A 20303-nucleotide genomic window follows, 5' to 3' on the forward strand; every position below is an offset into this window, starting at 1 on the left:
GTCCGGAATCTGTGTACCCTTTCCATATGCATCCAGTGTAGTTGCATAATCAAATATACACATCATTTTTCAAAGTGTAAGCACATGGTGTATCAAAGGCAGGACATGGGAACCAGCCTGGTACATACCTGGGTAGCTGTGGAAAACCATCTAAAAACCAAATCCAGACTAACCAACACACTGGCTCCAATCATTAATGTATGAGCCTTGCCTCCCAGTCTCCTGGAAACAGGTAATTTAATGCACTTGGCTATGCAGATGGGATTGATGGAATATCATGCATAGAAATTAAATGTAACATGCAGGAACTCAACAAAGCTCATATGCAACTAATCAACACACTATTCTAAGAAGGAATATTTCCAAACTTCTTGAAGACAGTACTGATAAAACCAATACATACAAAGGGAAATTAATATGAACCAATTAATTATAGACCCTTAGTTCTTCTAGCAGTCACATTAAAAATATTTGGATGCATTGATGCACAGAGACTCATTACATTTATGTTGAAATATAAATTAATAATAAGAACCATAGATGCAACCACAGATGTCATCTCATAGATGCAACCTAGACTCTAGAAATAAATGTGTAGGAACACTTCTGCATCTAACAAAGGGATTTATCTGTGTAGATCACAAATCTGTAGTTGAAATATGAGAAGTATATGAGATAAAAGGGAACACAGGAGATCGAATCGTACCATACCTGACAAATGGGAATCAATATACAGAAATTAGAAAAACAACAAAAGAGAAGAAAAGATCTGAAGCAAGAATTCTAAATTTCTCTGTCCCACAGGGATCCACTTTGGTCCATTGCTTTCATTGTTATATGCAAATCACATCACAAACACTATTGATTATGGCAATATAGTTAGTTATGCAGATGACACAGCTCTTCTGTTTTTGTATAAAGATACAGATCACTTGAGGTATTGGTGGCTAACTAATGCCATATCCAAAGCTTTGTCACATAAGTGGTTGCATACTCAATTCAGCTTTCCATAAAGTGGCTAATAGCAATGCACATTGTCCCATTTAATGATTCCTTAACACCACAATGAAAACTGTATGTCAAATAGCCTTGTTAGGCAAATATGGCTTGCTAACATGTCAAACTATGACATAGCACCTGCTACAACACCACCTCTGCTCTTGAGTATCACACCAGCACTCAAAGCAACTAAGTAAATCCTTCGCGCATAAACCAAACAGAAACCACTCCCACTCAAAATCATTCTGCACAAGACCACTACTACATGCCAGAATTAACCAGAATTGATGCTAATCCAAACATCATTCCCCACATACCAATAAAATTGCATTTGAGTTGTTATCAACAAATGATAGGGCTATGACCATTGTAGGTTTTACCGACCCAATATTCTTCTAGGACAGAACCCTTGTATCAACCAATAACTCTGATTTCATTCATTACCTATATGCAGATGAGGAATATATACCATTATCTCTAAGAACATGAAAAAACTCAATTTTGATAACTTGTTCAAAATCATCCTGACAAACATTCAGTAATTATCTGAAACCAAACCATCAAGCTGACTTACCCTGCCTCAGTCTGGCAACTCAACTATTCCAAGAATAAAACAGTACTGCTTACAGTCTGGCAACTTGACTATGCCCAGACCAAAACTGTTCTCTGTCCGGCAATCTGAGTCTGCCCAGATTGAATCTGTTCTGCCATAAGATTCATATTAAATTTCAGGAACCATAAAAATTCTACAAATAGACTGTGCTACTAGCACTCTTTAACAATTAATTCATAGTATCTGACAACCATCAGCATACTTTCCAGCAGCTGGCTTCTGACCACTGAGCTTCAGCACACTATCTACGCTATACCACCCAATTTCTTTGGGAATTAAGATATTACATTTTATAAATATATATCATGAGCATAGAAGCCATCTCTAGAAACATGTCAACTAACATGTAGGTTTGGTATCATGTGTGCTGCTGCTTTTCAGAATGTTCATTGCAACTAATTTTCATTTGCATACTGCTGAATATATCGATGGGCCAGAAACACATCCATCTTCTCTGGCTGTGGCGGCATGTAGTCAACCTTACCATAAAATTATCCAGCTGTTGTTGTTGTTGCTGTTGTTGTCGCTTCTGCTGCTGTTGTCTTCTTTCAAAGTGATATGAAATGGAATGAACATATGAGGGTTTGGGGTAGGGAAGGTGAATGGTCAACTTTGGTTTATTTGAAGAATTTTAGGAAAATGTGGTTTATCTATTAACAAGACCATATATATGACACTAGTGCGACCTGTTCTTGAGTACTTCTTGAATTTTTGGAATCCGCACCAGGTCATATTAAAGGAAAACACTGAAACAATTAAGAGGCAGGCTGGTAAATTTGCTACCAGTAGGTTTAAACAACATGCAAGTATTACAGAGAAGCTTTGGGAACTCAAATGAGAATCACTGAAGGGAAGGTGATATTCTTTTCAAGGAACAACTGAGAAAATTTAGAGAACCAGCTTCTGAAGCTGACTGCAGAATGATCCTACTGTTGCCAATATACATTTCACAAAAGTATCTTGAACATTAGACACGAGAAATTACTGTTCATTTTGAAGTATATAGATAGTCGTTGCTTTCCTCACTCTGTTTGTGAGTGGAACAGGGAAGGAAATGATTAGTAGTGATACAGGGTACCCTCTGTCATGTACCATATGCTGGCTTGCTGAGTATGCATGTAAATGTAGATGTAGACATAGATATTCAGTCCAAAGAATGGTTTGATACAACTCTCCACATTATTGACTGATTTAAATTAGGTGGCATCTCATGTTTAAGAGTTTATCTATTTATTACATTATAGACTAGACATATCATTTAAATGTAGGCATTATTATTCTTACACATACTATTACTGTTAACAATTTTTTTAGTTCTATACATTGGCAATTAATTGTACAATATATTTTATTTCATCCTACCTAATACTAATTTTGATGCCCTCTGTCAGTCCTATGATGCAGATCCTACACTGCACAGCAATACTCCGGTAGAGGACAGACAAGCATAGTGCAAGCAGTCTCTTTTGTAGGCCTTTTACATTTAAGTATTCTACCAATAAATCACAGTCTTTGATCTGCTTTCACTACAACATTATCTATGTGATCATTCCAGTTTAAGTGATTTGTAATTGTAAGCACTAAGTATTTAGTTGAGTTAACAGCCTTTAGGTTCAGAACAGTTATCCAGAACGTGCAGAATAAATTTCTTTATTTCTGTTTATGATCACAAACTTGTTGGGCTCTCAGACTACTGGTTTTGGTCAGCAATGACCAGCTTCAGTTCTGTTTTAAAAACATGTCCTAATATAATGGGGCCATAGTGGCATCATTAAAAGATAAACACAAAATCAGCTTAGCATCATCACATCTAAATTAAATGATGAAGCCGCTATGTCTCCACCATATTAGGACATGCTTTCAAAATAAATCTGAAGATGGTCATTGCTGACTGGAACCAGGAGTCTGAGGACCCAACAAGTTTGTGATCATAGAGGGAAATAAAAAAAAATATTGTTTTAGATTTGTGTGATTTATTGTGTAACTGAAATTTAGCAGATTCTTTTTAGTGCTCATGTGGATGAATTCACACTTTTCATGATTTAGTGTCCATTGCCACTTTTTGCACCATATAGAAATCTGGAAATTGAGAGGACATATTCTGAGTATTACTAGCAAATGCCTCAACTGACACAGTGTGAAAAGCTTCCATCAACCAAATAAAAGTTCTGCTTTGCACCCTCTTAACTACTCATACTGGTGTTATGAGCAAAAGTCTGTGCACCCAGGCACCTTCATAGTACATGATCACAGTTAGGACAGCTTTATGATATGTTCTTATTGTTTGCACTGGTGGTTTAAATCATAACTGGCTATACTAATAGCTTTATTTGTTTGTTTATTTTATTTATTTTGGAGTTCCATTGATCTTTGACATGAGTGTACCGCTGTGATATAGAGTGTGTCAGATTATTATAGTAATTTTGAATTTAGAATTATCTTTTGACAGACGATTTTATATGGCCTATTCCAAGGGTCAAGATCTAGGTTCTGTGAAATGAATTGATTCCAGCTCTCTATTCTTGCCTGCTACAAGCAGTCTTTAAATTACTGATAAATTCCTTTGTATCTGCCCAATCTGCAAGCTCTTTCTTCTACAGTGCAGCCTTTCTGGTAGAATATGTGCCCTTCTGGCTTCTGTACTCAGTCTTTGGAGACCCTCATTCCATGGTACTTGTGGACTCCAACCTATTTGTCTTATGGATAGTGTTCCATTTTTCATGGCCTCTTGTATGACTGATGTGTTCTTGAGATTTTGTATCCGAGTTGTCATCTTCTTCCACTAAATATGGACAGTGGAAAATATTCTTCAGATGGTCCCATTCAGCTTTCCTCATGTTGTTTCATACCTTTAACATATTTCATGCATCATCATCACTGAGTTCACAGAGTCAGCTGGAAAGATTCTAACATTGCATTCACTTGTGGTGAGCCAGTTTTCAAGTTTCCAGGTCCTGATCTTCCTGACCATATGTTCATTAATTGTTGTAATGTCTATACTGGAGTGTGCATCAGAGCCCCCTTAATATGCAAATGGATTTAATTAGCGAGACAGAGTCTGTTCAAATGCACTTACTTCACTTTCAAGGTCACCCTTATCACCACAAAGGCCAAGTGTTAGGGTTCCCCATACCATTCTGTTCTAGGGCAATTGTGTCTTAAAATGTTGCTTACTCTTCCTACACATACAGGGTGTCAGTGGTATAAGCACAGACATTTTTATTTGTGACTGAGGACAATGTACTGAATAACATTACATCAGTAATTACTTAATCTTCAGATTAATAATTATAGCTATGAGGAGTAGCATGTTTTTAGGTTGGTTAGTATCACCAACTACATATGGCAAAAGTAAGCCATTAATACTTATTTTCCCCTGGGCAGTAAGTCAGGCGTGGAACTGTTGATACATGGATGCAAAATGCTTAGTGTATACAGACAGATGTAGTCCACTTAGTGGTGAAGTTATGACTGTGGAGAAAAATCAGTTAGTAAATTGGGTAATGTGGTTGGGGAAGACTGTTATATGCAGAGAAAGAGCAACAAACACACTGAAGTAGTTACATATTGAGGTACCAATGATCACAATTATCTGCACTTCTGCACCTAATGCCCTACATATTGTATAAATCTCTTCCTCCCCCTCTCTGTGTTCGCCTCTTCCTCCTTGCTCTCCCTACACAACTCCTCCTCCTACCCCCCTGTCCATAACCTTGTACCCATGTCTCTCTGTCCATCTCTTCCCACCCACTCTCCCTATACATCTCCTCCCACCCCCTCGAACTACCCACCTCCTCCTTCTGACCTCTCCCTGTCCATCCCCTTCTGCCCCTCCTTTTCTTTGTATATCCTCTCCTTTACCCATTCCAGCCTTTCCCCAGCCATACTCTTTTGCATGCATGGTCCCTCCAAACAGGTCAATAATGCAGACTGGTACTACTCCCACAACACACCTATTGTACAGAGCAGCCTACACGTCAGGGACATCAAGACCATATCTTGCCCCTCATGTGTACACTGTAATACAAAGCAGGTCATAATGTTCCAGCACGACACCCCAATCATGTAGAGCAGCCTACACATCAGGGATGAGAAAAAGCAATTCTTGTCCTTAATGTGTAGGCTGTCATACATAGCAGGTTGATAAGGCAGACCGATACTATTCCTACACAACACGCATGTTGTGTAGGGCAGCGTATCTGGTGGAGTCTGAGAAAATATGTTTTTGCTTATATCTCCACACCTATAACTTCTCCTCATCCCTCTAGCTGCCCAACTTCTCCTCATCTATGTGACCATCTACTCCACCACCTCTCCCTTCTGCACCCCCCCCCTCTCTCTCCATCTCACCCTCTGTCCATTACTCTCTTCCCCCCCCCCCCCCCCCCCCCCGCCAGATATGCCCACCTGCACATGTAGCTCCTGCAAAAGAGGACAATAATGCAGGCTGGTACTTCTTTCATAAGACACCTCTTGTGCAGCACAACCTATATGCCAAGGGCTTGGATGTGTAGGCTGCCGTGCAAAGCCAGCTAATAAAGCAGGCCGATAAAACAGGTCAATACTACTCCATCATGACATACCTGTTGTGTTGGGTAGCCTACAGCAATCTCTTGATTCCCACACACGCCCTTTACTGCTAGACCACCAGGACTGCTGTATTATGAGAAAGACAGTCTGTAGGTTTTGAAAGGTGAGCTTGAGAGAATCAATATAAGTGACACATTTGGCTGAATTTCTTGATTGCATTGCCTTAGAACTTTAAATTATTTACCTCACCAAGGGGGCAGCAGACCTCAGTATTTGACATATTTTAATTTGATACTTCAATTTCTTCCTAAGAAAAAGGGGTCTTACAACTGAGAAGATAGAGAGCCACGATATATGGCAAAAAGTAGTTTTTAAGTGATATGATTACAAATTAATAGTTTTCGGTTTTTTTTCCTTTACCTGTACTGTGAAACCTTACTGCTCATCAAATTTCATCATTCTAGGCAAATGGACAGTCTTCAGTATGTCTTGATTGAGTTTGCGGATATCAAAATATGTGACATAAATGGCCCTATATTTTGACTGAATTGACTTAGAAGGTTAAATTTTTCAGACTGCAAAGGGACCGTAGGTCTCAGTATGTCAAATAAATTCCAGCATTTTACCTTTATCTGTTTCTGAAGAAAAGAGGTCTTAAGAAACGGACACACAGACAGACAGGACAGGCAGGCAGTCAGACGGACAACAAAATGATCCTACAAGGGATCCGTTTTTAACGACTGAGGTGCAAAACTGTAAAAATGATCCCTTGAGTATAGGAGCCGACACTTATTCTGCTACAAATGCAGATGAAGTAGGACAGCATTATTCTGCGATGACAACCAGTTAGTAGCTAGAAATCAAAACTACTGCCTCCTGTTTGTGATGAAAGGGTGTGTGGTTTCCTAATGGCGTCTGTCACTTATTCATAAATAATATGTTCTTGCAGAATATCAAAAATTGGTAATGCTTTTCTTTTTACAGTAGAAGGGTGGTAAGTTCCCTCACCCGTTCGATCCATTATTAAACATAAGCCAAGTTCATGACCTAGACCAAAAATAGACAGAAGTATAAAATGCCATTTATGGCCAGTCTTAAGAAAAATCACATTCAAAAATTATTGATGCTGTTTGTAATACATAACACGTTCAGATTATATTTGTGGATTGGTGGCGCAGTTGTAAACACGCTGATGTGCAATACAAGGTCCTAGGATCGAGCCCGTCTCCTAGCAGTTATTTTTCAATGTGCACCTTCAGACATCACAAACTTTGCTATCTGTGTAGTTGATATTCAGAAATACGTAAGTTTTTTTGTGCAGTAATTTTTTAAGGAACTATAATATCTAAAAACATGAACTCTCCACTCAACCCTTTCATATGACAACTCGCGTATTTGCTGTGAGAACTGTTGGACAAATAACCAAACTATAGTTTTCAGCCGCTGGATGAGGTTCTGTTCTTACTTCACTCCCCACTGCCAGTGGAAAATCTGATTGTATGCAGATGTCCTGAGCAGACAGTCACTGCCACCGAGAAAAAAGTAACAGAGATAAAACAAAGTCTTCAGGGCACATATTGTATGTATTTATTAATATCAAACACAATAGTAGATATATTTATTAGGTAAAGTAAGTGCATAATGAAAAAGCTCCCTAATGCGAACACAGAACGTCAACACCACATTGCAAAGGCAGAATGCTTACCACTGAGCCTCTTCTGCTCCACAACGGAAAACACTTATTCGTATTGGACGTCACAGTCATGAACTTTACATGTGCTGAATGACAGTTGGTTCATTGACAGAAAATCCGCATCCCTTTGCACCTCTCCTCATTAATGGAAATTCAGTGAGTGAAAAGCTCGTCATGCAGGATCCATTTATGAGAGGTGTTGCAAATGTGAAATCCAGAGCCCTCTTGCATTTGCAGTCTTAACCAAATAATTGTGGAAATGCTGTGAATGGAGACATCTCTCACTTTAGATTCATAAAGATAGAAATATTTTGTCTACAAATGCTGAATCTACGAAACAGGTAGGAATCTAAATTTTTAACATGGACTTGTTTTTCACAGTATTCTGTCTTGTTAATGAAAACTTATTTATAGTTGAAAGGAACATGCAGTAACAGCAGAGTAACGTTGCTGAAAACTTAAGACAAAAAGTGTATACCTATACATCTGAGTCAGGTTTCGAAACACCTACAAGAAATATCTTACATGGTATGTTGATGAGGTCATTACATTTCCCCTGCTGCAATGATATTGAGAGACCTATTTATTTATAAACAGGCAACAGCAGTGGAAATGAATGCAAAAAATAGGAAAAGAACAGTCATGTCAGTGTATAGATCACCATGTGGAGACCCAGAATTTTTTAAAAATAAGATTGAAGAACTAGTGAGCATCTTACATGATGGGAAGTCATCAATAATTGTATGTGGGGACTTTAGTGTCAATATGTTGGTAGATAGTTCATTGAAAATTAAATTCCTCAATATTCTACACAGTTTCAACCTATATTCTAATATAAACAATCCTACAAGAGTAACAAACATTTAAGGAAGTCTTGTAGATAATATATTTTCAAATATAGAAAACCCAGATACAGAAGTTTTGAATGTTGACCTAGGAATATCTGATCATAAAGCACTTATTATTAAAGTGCGCATAGTTCCAATACATACAAAAACAGTAAACCATATGTATAAGAGAATTCTCTCCCGAAAACTGCAACCAGTTTGGTATCACACTGACTAACCAATCTTGAGCAGAAGTATTGTCACAAACTGATACAGATGCTGCATACAATGTTTTCTCCTCTCTTTTCATGACAAATTTTGAAATGTGCTTTCCAAAAAGATTAGTTAAAATGAACTCATCCAGCCATAGATACACAAATTCTTGGATCACAATTGGCATTAAAAATCTTCCAAGACTATGAAAAGACTAAACTCTGCAATGAAAACTAATACTGACCCTAATTTCAAAAAACATGTTAGTAACTACAAAAAGGTATATAGAAGGGTAATTAATCTAGCAAAGTATTAAGTAAACGATAGACTAATAAAGAAAATGTGAAATATGGTGTCCCTCAAGGATCAGTATTAGGACCCATTCTGTTTCTCCTCTCTGTCAATGATCTTATGTACAACAAGTATTGCCAAACTACCCTCCAATTTGCAGACGATACAAGCTTCCTTATTAGTGATAAAACAGAAGAAAAACTAAAAGACTCTGCTATCCAAACAATGAACAGTGTAGAACAGTGGTTCAGCTACAACAAGCTAATTATAAACAAAGAAAAGACAGTAGCACTGAACTTCTATAATGTAAAACGAAGACACCACCCAAACATAGAAATATAACTTAGGGACAGAGTTCTTGAAAGTGTTGACAGCACTAAATTTCTGGGACTCTGGCTCCAGAACAACACAAAATGGGAGATACACATTGAATATTTGCAAAGCAAACTAAGCAAAACCTGTTACATGGTACGGATCTTAAAAACTTGTTGCAGCAAAGCCAGCCTGTTAAATGTATACTACTCCTATGTGCATTCTGTAATTAAATATGGCATAATCTTCAGGAGCAATACAACAACAAATATTAAACTTTTCAGGATGCAAAAGAGAATACTAAGAGTTATTGAAGGGGTAAACAATACAAAATCGTGCAGATCCATATTCAAAAAACTGTCAGTTCTTCCTCTTCCTTGCATTTTTATCTACGAAACATCAGTTTTCATCAAACAATATATCGATATACACCCAGATATCTTATTAAAAAATGAAGATATACATGCACACAATACAAGGCAAAAATCTGACCTTCATGTGAAACAGGTGAGAACATCACTGTGCCAAAAAGGCACACTACATACTGGGATAAAGATTTTCAATACTCTACCTAAACATATTAAATCAATAGGTAAACTCTGTAGTTTTAAGGCTGAAGTAATTGATCATTGCTTTTACAGTCTGACAGAATATATAAAAGCCAAACAACAAAAATAAAGATGCATTATTAATATTCTACTTTGTATGTTGCCTGTAATGTTTGTTGTATTTATGAATCTGTGCTAAGTTACTTCAATATCTAGTCCTTAGGATTGCAATACAAACTGTATTTTATCTTGTAAATACCTAACCATGTCCAATATCCATGTATATATTCTATACATATAGGATTTGAAGGACTAAATAAATAAATAAAAGTCAGATAATAAATCAAGGACCTATTTATTTTATTTATTATCATCCCAATGATCACATTTGTGATATAGGATCTGTCAGGGTACATTTTAACAACTATATAATATCTTTACAAAATTTTTATCTATGCTGAATTCATATTGGGAAATTGTTAAAAGAGAAATAGGAAAAAGCTCTAAAGACCAGGATATTGTACTCAAATCTAGTGATAACATTGAAATAAAGAAGGAAGTCTTGCCCAATTACATTAACAACTAAGTGTACCTGACAAATTAAGCAAGAGCTTTGCCAAAGAAGAAAAAACAACAGCTCCAAAAGTAGTCAATAGCATGATAATAAGTTCCACTAATAAATATGAAATACTGAAAGTAATTAATAGTATGAAACCCAAAGTGTCTGAAGGACTCGCTGAAGTGCCAGTGACAATAATAAAAAAAGCCGCCACACAAATCTTTGAACCACTGGTACATATTGCCAATTCATCAGTCAATGAAGGTGTGTTCCCCAAAGGCTGAAAATTTCTAAGGTTAAACCATTATTCAAAAATGGGGATATACATAAGGTAGAAAACTACAGCCTGATATCCTCCTTCCATCTTTATCAAAAAATTTTGAAAAACTGATGAAAATTAAACTCATAAGCTACCTTGACACCTTCAATCTTCTAAATCAAATCAACATGGTTTTTGTACAGGTTACAGCACAGAAACAGCTATACAGACCTATACGGAAGAAATTATTAGAAATTTAGACAATAACAAATGTGTGGTAGGAGTCAACTTAGATATTTCCAAGGCCTTCGATACAGTAGATCATCAAATACTCCTTGACAAATTGAAGGCAATAGGCATCAGAGTAATTGGGAGGAAATGGTTTGAATCCTATCTCCAAGATAGAACTCAGGTTGTGGAACTCACCTCATTTCTGAATAAACAAAAAATAAAGTGGGAGTAGGTGTCCCTCAGGCAGTGTGCGATTTTCAGGGGGGGATGGGCAGGATTTCCCCCCTCTGAATCAGACCATCCCCTCCTCTGGTTTTAGTTTATGCATCCCAACCAGGGATGTCTATTTCCCACGTACTGGAGTAAAACTTTACATATAATATAAATTTGTGGAGCCGAACACTGAAAGTTTTTAATAAGTATTACTATTAATATGTTTCAGTTTTCTGTCATCAGAGTAAGTACAGCTTTTCACAAATGTGCCTTTACTTTTTGAATTCCCCTCGTATACCTGTATGTAGATGATTTTGTAAATAACCTTTACCTATAATGTACTTTTTAAAGATATAACAAGGGATGGCTTTTCTGATAGTGCATACGCGTGAATAGTGAGTTTCGGCATTAACATCTATTTATAAATAGCTGTTTAACCATGCGTAACACCACGGTCGAAGCTAGTAACATATATAATTCTACTAACCCCCTAAGACATCCCACCCACTGGTAAAAGCACAAATCGCACCCTGCCCTCAGGGTAGTGTTCTTGGCCCCCTATTATTCATAATCTATATAAATGACATTGAAAGGCCCAACAGATCATCAAAAATTATGTTATTTGCAGATGATACAAGCATAATTATAAGTGATGACAGAAAATCCTTATTCACTACAGCTGAAAAGGTTTTGAAGAGTGTGCAACAGTGGTTTTACACTAATAAGTTAACACTCAATTTAAATAAAACAAATTACATACAGTATGGTAAAGTAAATGAGACGGATCATCGCCATTTATCATTGAGTGACCATGAAATAGAGAAAGTATGGTCCACAAAATTTTTGGGCATGTACATCAATCAGCACTGGAGCTGGAATGACCATGTCACATACATATTCAAAAAACTCAATTCAGCATGTTTTGCACTGAGAATAATTTCTAGAGTTTTCAGTGCAGAGTGTACAAGAGATTAGTGTATATGGCTTATTTTGATTCTATTATATCCTATTTAATAACATTCTGGGGTGCAATTAAATGTCACTTGAGAGAGGTTTTTAAATTACAGAAAAGGCCCATTAGAATTATTACACACAGCTCTCCACAAACACACTGCAAGCCCTTGTTCATGCAGCTAAACATACTTACAGCACCATCTTTGTACATATTAAAAAGCATACTGCATACAAAAACACACTTGAGTAGTTTACATGTAAATTCAGATCTTCACAACAACAATACACGTATTTGTAAGAATCTGCATGTAGAAAGAACAAGAAAAACAAAAACTCAAAAATATGTGAGCTACTATGGGAAAAAGCTTTATAATGCTCTGCCTTCTGCAACAGGGGAACAGAAGATGAAGGAAAACTTAAGTCAGAATTTAAAAAGTTTATGATAAATAAATGTTTTTATAGCATAGAGGAATATTTTGAATCCTTAAATCACTAACTGATAGTTGTATTTTCAATGTCATGTTGTTCTCATTGTCAGTTCTATGTCTCATTTATACTCTTTTAACTCTAAAATTATGTGTAATATGTGTTTTCCAAAATGTACTAAATATATATAAATCCATCACATACGGTACATGTTAAAAGAGCATGTAAAAGAACAACACATTAATTCACTTTATACAATGTTAATTTTATGTGTTTTAATTTTCACCATAATGTTAATTTTGTGTGTTTGATATAAATTTGTAATATTCTGCTGTGCATATTCTGGACAGTATTATGACAATTCCTATATCATGTAAATGATGACAAGGATGATAATAAATGACATGAAATTAATGTGTTAATATATTATGACACTATGAGTTATCATTTTGCAATTTTGCACTTTTGTGTTACCAGTACACCTAAAGCAAGGAGCATTTCTTAAACGCCTAAGGTATGCTGAAGAATATTAACCAGCAGCATCGGCCAATACGCCTGGGTGTCATACATGCAGCGACAATCCCTCACTACAAGGTAGAATAGAATAGAGAATAGAAAAGATGGCTACCGACCAGCTGTTTCTATAAAAAGATGCCTATAAATCGTAGAATCTTGTAGCTCAAGAGTAAGCCTGCAAAATTAGCCTCAGTTAGGAAAGTAAGGTGACAAAGGGATGCTGTGCATGAAATTTACAAAGAACTCTTGATGGAGAATTTCATACTTATTTATATCATCAGCAATGAAGGCCACCAGACAAATCATTCGAAATCTGGGTATGAGCAGGATTCGTTCAACTACCTCATCAATAAATTAAAGACTAGTGTTTCTTATCCGACAAAGAACTTTCATTGGCTGATAAGTGCAGAAGAATGACTGACTAATAGCAAACAATTAGAGGTATCTTGCAACAGTTTTCTGTGGTGTAATGGTAGCGTCATTTGCCGAGGGTGTTGAGTTCGATCCCAGTTGCTTCTGATATTTTACATGACTGAAACACAATCCTATCATCTGTTATGTGCACTAAGTTTTATCTACACTCTTTACATTGTATCTCAAAGTATATTTTTAAGGTATTGCCTAAGTACTTGATCTTTAAGTGTACACACACCAATCTCATTACATAACACCCATAAAATTCCTAATAAAACACAACAGCTTGACATATACATAAACCTAATTCAGTTATTGTAAATAGTCAACTGTGTTTACAATATTCATATACAATGTGTAGTTTTCCGGAAATATGATGCCATTATGCTTTTCTGGAGAAGGCACTAACATAGGCAAAACCGATGATACTAATCTTCCGAAGATGACCAATTTATGAAATGATTTGCGTCAAAGTAAAAAATAAAACAGATTAGAAAAATATTTGATGCGCCTCACCTGCTGTACATTATTTTGAGTATCATTCAAAGGTATGTCAAATGTTTCTCTGATCTATTTTATTTCTTTTGGATAAATCATATCACAAAATATTTGGCAGATTTCTTTCATTTTTTATTTTCAAGTTTATTCATAAAGCATGAGACTGACACCTTAATAACCTTCCTTGCACCTTCCGTTCTCGAAAATCCTAAATTTAGAACTTGATTCCAAGGAAGCATTTCTGATAGTTAAATATCACATCATTGTATCTTTTCATGTGCAAAGAAGGCAAGCCTTGAATAGAGTGACTTTTTGACTGTAATTTACACTTGCAGCAACTGTTCATGAAATATTTCAATTCTTCCTCATATTACTAATTAAGGTTTCCTTAATCACCCTGATTACTTTCAAGCGCTAAATTTTTCTTTGCAAAACTGGACCTCAAGGTGGTCAGTTTGATACTCCAATCGCCCGTATCCCACTCTTTGTTTGGTTACGAAAAATTGGACAAATACTGATTATGTAATTTATAAGGACTCTTGTCTTCCCTCCGCTCAAACATTTGACCAAAACGTTTCAAACGTTAATCGTACGACAGAATGTCTCCTCTTTACTTGCTGTCGTTTCGATATATTAAACTGTTTATAAAATACGACTATTTTTACGACCACATGATTCCTGATGCGCATAAAAGGAATTTGGCGCGCCTGTGAATGACGCTCAAAATCACGTACAGCAAATGAAGGGCATCAAATGTTTCTCTAATCTGTTTTTCTGCTATTACCTACTTTTAGGCAAATCATTTCACAAATTAGTCATCTTCGGAAGCAGATATCACTAATTCTCCATAGAAGCATAATGCTGTCCTATGTTCATAAAAGTACTACATATTGTCTGTGATTATTGTAAACACAGATTCACTAAGTCACATTTATATATATGTCAAGCTCTAGTGTTTTATTAGGAATTTGATGGGTGTTATATTCGGGGATTGATGTGTATACAGTATACGTACACTTAAAGATCAAGTACTTGGGTAAGATCTTAAAAATATACTTCGAGATGCGATGTAAAGAGTATAGATAAAACCTAGTAGGCCTACTCAGAACAGAAGCGTCTCGCGGGCCCCGAGGAATCATGACGTCACATCATGACATGACGTCGTCTCTCACGCTAGCCAATATAGCTGGTAGTTTTCGAAACGCGGATATTCTTTGGACATGACATGCTAATGCATTGTGTGTGTGTGTATAATGGTGGGTTTTGTGATTTGTGTGCGTTAAAGCTTTTCAATCACGGAAAAAAATTTGATAATACTTGCTGCACAAGCAGATGTTTGTAGAGGAGAAAGGATAGTTTATATTCCAGATAATGGACGGTAAGTAACTTCCGTTAGTAATCTTATAATGCTCAAGAAAAGTAAAGTGTATGGTAAATCTACAGAAATTTCATTCTTAGTGCCTATAGTATTCTGATGCATTATGTTACCCAGTAAAGTTTCTTTCAATGCATCTATGTGGATTATTTGTGGTAATGGCGTATTCTCATAACAAATGGCTTCGGTATTTAAGTTGCAATCATCGTAACTTTTTCCTGATCAAAAAGTGTGAAGTAACTGTATTCTAACGTCAGTAACCTGCACATTTGAAAACTTTTGAATGTTCAAAATTACATCATTCATCATAATCAGTATTGTTTTACAGTAAAATAGGTATGAATTGCAATGACTGAATCCAGATTTGTGAGTGATGTAATCTGTTTTTGTAATGGATGTTTCAGTTCCTGAAGTGAAAATCCAAAGAAGAGAAGACAGCGAGAAGTAGCTTTTTGTCTGTTTCATGGTTTATAGGCCTACTGGGGAAACTCGCCATGTAAAAAAACGAGTAACGCATCAAGCTTGGTACCTCTATGGTGATGTGGAAAGCCGAGCGTTGTTAATAAAGAAATTAATTCAGTGTGTGTGTGTGTTTCTTTTGATTCCTTTATCATGTTGCTTATAGTAGACCAAATTTAATTAAAATACCCAGGTGATAATTTCAACATAAATTGGACTATGTGCATAGCTGTTTCTAATGGCTTTGCTGCTTGTCAGAGGTAAAGTGTGAATATTTACCATCCTCTGGCATGTGCATTCACTAGTCATTTATGGCAAAAGAAATCACTGACTGAAAGCATAATTTGCTTGGTAGACATAATTGGAAATGACCTTTTTAGTTATAATTTTACGTTTTTAGATTATAGTACTCCCTGAGAGATTATCTTCTGCATTTCTTGACCCTGACATGACTAGTAATGGATGTTTCACTACCAGGTTAGGCATACAGCAGTAAGTTTCCTGCTCTGCTGTGAGCAGCATGGTAGTCGATGTGTTAATCAGGCATTTAGGAACTTTGAATGTGAAGTATATGCATCTGTACAGTCGTGGCTAAAAAGAACAGCTAGAATGCTAATTACTGTTTCAGGAATTATCCTTTACACAGTTAAATATGTATCTAAAAATGAATTCATGAATAACTTTGTAGTCATTTAATCGTTTGGTTTTGTAAGACATTTAAATAAAGGGTCAACAGAAACCTCCGATCTTACTCGTCGGCTTTGACCCGTGACGTAAGCGTGTTGTGGTGTGTGACGTCATTACGGCGCGGAGTTTTGTGTGTGATTGTGGCGTGTTTGTAGATGTCGTGGGGATGTTTGTCGTGTCCTCTGGTGGTGTGTTCATGGTTTACGTTTGTTTGGTTTGTTGGGGTCAGTTTGCTGTTGCTCAGTGGTGAGTGCTGTGTTCGTGGTTTTGAAGCGGAATTTGTATTAGTGAGTTAACGGTTTTGTGTGATGGTTAATGTAATGGTATTGCTGTACGTCGTGTGAGTTTGTTATTGAGTGTATTCGGTTGTGGTTTTTTGTTCAGGAATGGATATGAAAGACCGCATGAATAGTGTTCGGTTGAGGGCGATGATGGGCGAGATACCGTTAGACCTGATCAAGTTTCTACAGCTATTCGGATTAATTGCCGAAGTTGTAAAGTGCTCTCTTTGCCGTGCGTGTGTGTGTGTGTGTGTGTGTGTGTGTGTGTGTGTGTGATTGTGGTGGCCAATCTAGGTTGTGGGGCTGGAACTTTTTTGTGGTAAGTTCCATTTTTGTTTTGTTTTTAGTGTATGTGTTGTGTATTGGGTATAGGGAAGTGTTTCATTGAGATTTGTGGCTGTGAAGGTTGGTATTGGTATTCGTATTGGAAGATGTGTTTGAGATCATAGGTCATGGGTAGTGGTCGATATGGGATTGGTAACTGGTGTTGAGCTATATAGCTGGAGGGAAGTGTTAATCTCAATGTTTGGTGGAGTATGTCGATTTTTGTAATTGGAGATGGGATCGGGAGTTGCTGTTGAGCTATATAGGTCAAGGGAAGTGTTCGATCTCAATTTATGGGATCGGGAGCTGCTGTAGATGTATGTAGGTTCAGGGAAGTGTTTGTTTGTTATGGTTTGTAGTGGTTTTTCATTTTTGTATTGGGTGTTGGGATCGGGAGATTCTGTTGAGCTATATAGGTCAAGGGAAGTGTTCGATCACAATTTATGGGATCGGGAGCTGCTGTAGTTGTATGTAGGTTAAGGGAAGTGTTTGTTTGCTTTGGTTAGTGGTGTTTTTTGAGTTTTGTATTGGGGGATGGGATCGGGAGATTCTGTTGAGCTATATAGGTCAAGGGAAGTGTTCGATCCCAATTTATGGGATCGTGAGCTGCTGTAGATGTATGTAGGTTTAAGGGAAATGTTTGTTTGCTATGGTTTTGTTGTTTTTTTTATTTTTGTATTGGTGGATGGGATCGGGAGATTCTGTTGAGCTATATAGGTCAAGGGAAGTGTTCGATCCTAATTTATGGGATCGGGAGCTGTTGTAGATGTATGTAGGTTTAAGGGAAGTGTTTTTTGAGTTTTGTATCGGGGGATGTGATCGGGAGGTTCTGTTGAGCTATATAGGTCAAGGGAAGTGTTCGATCCTAATTTATGGGATCGGGAGTTACTGTAGATCTATGTTGGTCAAGGGAAGTGTCTGATTCTGGATAAGAATGTGTTTTTTTTTTGTATTTGGTCAGTTTCGTGATGTTGATTTTTTTCGTTGTTTTGCGTGGTTTTGTATGGCGGTCAGTGGCTACATTTGTGTATATTTAGTTTCTCCCCACCCAAAAACCCCCAATTTCCCATGCTTGTCCCGTTAGAGTCATTAGGATTTTTGTGAAACCTGTGTATTTCAGTGTTTATGATACGTATGCGATGTTTTTATATCCGCCATATTGGAATTGTCGTTTATGGTCATTTCCGCCATATTTGTGACGTCATGGGTCAAAGCCGACGGGTAAGATCGGACGCTTCTGTATTTCCTAAATAAAAATACTGCACACCCAAAAATAGTCTGGAAATGGCAAGGAATGTCAAATATAAGTAAATATTTTTCCTCAGTAAGATAAAAGTGTAAAATTGCTGATACCTGGTTGTTACCATATCACTGCTGGCCCCAGCAGTAGTCTGCTGTGGCCACCGGCACATTTATGCCAGCCAACGGGTTAATACACAAAACAGGGCAGTGCAAGACTTGGTCCGTAATTCTCATTGGTTGAAGCAACTAAAATCAAATTTCTGAGGTGTGCTGGAACTGTGTTATTGGTATATTCCCCAGCATGATTTAAAATTTTTGCATTGAAATTGCACTGACAGTGCGTAATATATTTCGCAACTGAGAATAGATACTAAAAAATTTATGTGGGAATATATTTCAAGAAACCCTTTCATACCAAACCTGACAATTATATTGACACACAAGTAAACCACCTGAATGGCACACTGGGTTATACAAGCATTAGCTGTAGGTGTAGGTGTAGAACAGGTAATTTACACAAAACTTTTCATACAAATTTTATTGTAAATCACACTAAAGTTAAGGGAAAGGTGCAATGCCTAGATGAGATAAACTTGGACACGCAAGAACTGGTTTTGCTCAGATATATGGAAAATTAACTGTAGTATTATATGACGTACAACACATCTGAGGCGCAAATTTGTGGAGAGGAGAGATTGCATTTAACCTGTATGGTGCACATTTTGTTACAGTGCTGGGATGATGTCATCCAGATTTCAAAATTAGTAATCTAGTAATGAAACTCATCAGTTTTAATATTTAAAAATAAACATGCCTGAAAAAGGAAGCTGAATTAGGACTTTCAATTAAATTGCAAAAATATTCTTGTTTTGCACATTCACTGTGGATGACACTTAAAAGCACGGTGTTACTAGCTCTTATTGACGTTTGTGTCAGCCACAGTGAACATTTTAAAGTAACAAAGTAGTTGTTGAAATTGAGGTATTAATGGATGACAGCAGGAAACAGCAATGAAATAATGTGAATTACTTAAACCAGGAATTAAACAAGTCTACATAGCTTTCAACACAGCCAAAAAATGGTTGGTTCAAATGGCTCTGAGCACTATGCGACTTATCTTCTGAGGTCATCAGTCCCCTAGAACTTAGAACTACGTAAACCTAACTAACCTAAGGACATCACACACATCCATGCCCAAGGCGGGATTCAGACCTGTGACCGTAGTGGTCGCACTTCACATCCAGTGCATCAATTTCTTCATAGGTAGTACCATAGTACACTACTATCTCAGACTTGATTGTTGCGATGCTCAATGAAACAGCATTATGCCTTGAAGACACTAAACTAACAGCCTTCTTAAGTTTTTGAATGAAGGATATAAGAAGTAATATATCCAAAAACAATTAAGTTTTACATTCTGCTGTCAGGAACTCTTTAGGAATCTTTCCTTTTATTATTATTTTGTACATGTGTGGCCTTTTTGTTTCCTCTTCCCAGTTTGACAAGCACATCTGATTTGCTTAATGGGGATATTTATGGTTACAAAAAATAAATAAATAAATATGTGGATACAATGCAACCTGCAAACCAAAATCATCCTCCAAAACTTTACGAACCTAGGAAATAAGCACAATGATTTGGACATAGTAGCATGTTTTAATAAACCAGATGTTTAAGTTATTACTGAGCATTGGTATACCAAAAAAGAATCTTATTATGCACCCATTAACAAAGAATTTCTGCTCATCTTTCGGTAGTGATATCAAACCTTATGGTGATATTACAAAAAGTGGCAAAACGGCTGGTAATTATGCTGATAATTGTTCACAGGTTAATAAA

The 20303-nt window shown here is 36.7% G+C and overlaps 1 long non-coding RNA gene across 1 annotated transcript; it reads right to left on the minus strand.

Annotated features, from left to right (window-relative positions):
* Nucleotides 1–126: 126 nt before the first annotated feature.
* LOC126236427 (uncharacterized) lies at nt 127–14967 on the minus strand. The gene is made up of 3 exons (XR_007544912.1): nt 13301–14967; nt 7848–8097; nt 127–222 (listed from the first exon to the last, which is right to left on the minus strand). It is a non-coding gene; the product is annotated as an uncharacterized LOC126236427 (long non-coding RNA).
* Nucleotides 14968–20303: the final 5336 nt, after the last annotated feature.

Source organism: Schistocerca nitens, chromosome 2 (genome assembly GCF_023898315.1).
Source record: "Schistocerca nitens isolate TAMUIC-IGC-003100 chromosome 2, iqSchNite1.1, whole genome shotgun sequence".
In the NCBI taxonomy this organism is placed as follows: Eukaryota; Metazoa; Arthropoda; class Insecta; order Orthoptera; family Acrididae; genus Schistocerca; species Schistocerca nitens.